Raw genomic sequence first — 2,500 nt, forward strand, 5'->3', positions numbered from 1 at the left:
CTAACCTAAGTTACGCTGCACCTTAACCTAAGTTACGCTGCACCTTAACCTAAGTTACGCTGCACCTTAACCTAAGTTACGCTGCACCTTAACCTAAGTTACGCTGCACCTTAACCTAAGTTACGCTGCACCTTAACCTAAGTTACGCTGCACCTTAACCTAAGTTACGCTGCACCTTAACCTAAGTTACGCTGCACCTTAACCTAAGTTACGCTGCACCTTAACCTAAGTTACGCTGCACCTTAACCTAAGTTACACTGCACCTTAACCTAAGTTACACTGCACCTTAACCTAACTTACACTGCACCTTAACCTAAGTTACACTGCACCTTAACCTAAGTTACACTGCACCTTAACCTAAGTTACACTGCACCTTAACCTAAGTTACACTGCACCTTAACCTAACTTACACTGCACCTTAACCTAAGTTACACTGCACCTTAACCTAACTTACACTGCACCTTAACCTAACTTACACTGCACCTTAACCTAAGTTACACTGCACCTTAACCTAAGTTACACTGCACCTTAACCTAACTTACACTGCACCTTAACCTAACTTACACTGCACCTTAACCTAAGTTACACTGCACCTTAACCTAAGTTACACTGCACCTTAACCTAAGTTACACTGCACCTTAACCTAAGTTACACTGCACCTTAACCTAAGTTACACTGCACCTTAACCTAAGTTACACTGCACCTTAACCTAACTTACACTGCACCTTAACCTAACTTACACTGCACCTTAACCTAAGTTACACTGCACCTTAACCTAACTTACACTGCACCTTAACCTAACTTACACTGCACCTTAACCTAACTTACACTGCACCTTAACCTAACTTACACTGCACCTTAACCTAACTTACACTGCACCTTAACCTAACTTACACTGCACCTTAACTGTCACATGTAACGTCACAGGAATGTAGCTTTGCCTAACAGCAACCCTCTGAACATAGTTCACTGCTTGGATCCTCTGGTGTCATGTGTATTTCTCGATGCCATGGTGCGTACCCTCACGTAAATGTCTTTCGAGTGTTGCGTACTTTCTACACAGTCCCGCTAACCACTGGAAGGGTGTAACGCTACAGAACGAATATCGCCCTCCCCTCCTGCCCTTCCAAGCTGGTCGGTCAGGCGTTTGTTTGTGAAATGAGCCTTGCAGCTGTTCAGTTGCATTTGGTTGTCGATGCAGTCAGTGTACGTTGTGGTACGGCCTGTGTGGACTGTCCGCTGATGTACGCGTAACCCACACTGATCATCCGTCGTTACGTACTGAGTGACATAATGTGGCACATGCTTGACCGTACACCGGCTGCGCCCTACAATGGCGAATCATAAGGGCCATATGTTGTGCACGATGCTACTTGTCTCGTCTCCCCATTACAGCGAGATTGCACTGTTGTACGCCGTAGAGACATGTGGTAGGTACGGACGAAAGTATTGCATGTTGGCCCCCCCCCCCTCCCTCTGCCGGGAATCAGCGTGAGCCGTCTGTTGATGTAGCGACGAGGGTTTTCCTATTTAATCGTATTGCCCCACACAACATGATACCACGGTGGACCGCGTTCCACATCTGCGACATGCTACAGAGGCCAGTTGACAGTCGACCGCGCAAGGGACATTGCACACGTGCGCGGACCATCTTCCACGTGTTCTCTCGTGTACGTGCCGTAGTGTGTATATGGGCTGATGTAGCGTGTCGTGACACATAACATGCAGGCATGCCAGAATCGTAGATTTCGCAAATGTTGATTGACGTATACGTTTGCTGCCAAAGATCCGCAAATGAACTGGAAATCAGTTGTTGAGCGGTTGTTCGCGCTGCAGGTGCATCGGTGATAGCGACGATCGGTACATCTGTGAACCGGTTGTTTCGGCGGTACCCGCCATGCCCCCGAACCTGAGTTGGCCATGTGGGTATGAAGCGATACGAGGCTGTGGCTTGGTGGGACAGTCCCCGGCCGGTGAGGGGGGGCCGCGCGGCGTGCTGGCCGCGCGCTGCGTGAGCGCACGCACTACAGCCGGCTGGTGGGGGGCGCCCAGTGGCAGGAGCGCCGGCCGACGGGCCCGGCTGGCGTCCCAGCTACGCGCCGGCGCACCCGGCGCGCGGCGCCAGGCGGCCAAAGTGGGTTCTGCCGAGCCCGGTGCGAAGCGCGGTGGACATCTGCAGTGTGCTGGTCCGATTGCGGACTGTGTGCGTTGAGGATTCGCCGCCGCCCGGCACTCGGCGTCGCGACGCCGTCTGCTGCTCGGTCGCCCCCAGCGGTTCTCGCAGGTGGTTTGTATCGCAGCTCTGCGGACGTGTTGGCGCGTGCGCTGTGCTGGGAGAGTTCGCTTCTGCACCCAAGTGGGGCTTTGCCCTTCTGTGGCGCTGGCGTTGGAGCTGCCGGTCACCGTAGGTGGCGCGTGTTGTTTCCCGCCGGCAATGCCACGACAGCACGCTCCCGGGCCTCTGTCGGCAGCGGCAAGCTCAGTTGGGAGCACGGGTGTT

Source organism: Schistocerca gregaria, unplaced genomic scaffold, assembly GCF_023897955.1.
Source record: "Schistocerca gregaria isolate iqSchGreg1 unplaced genomic scaffold, iqSchGreg1.2 ptg000623l, whole genome shotgun sequence".
Lineage (NCBI taxonomy): Eukaryota > Metazoa > Arthropoda > Insecta > Orthoptera > Acrididae > Schistocerca > Schistocerca gregaria.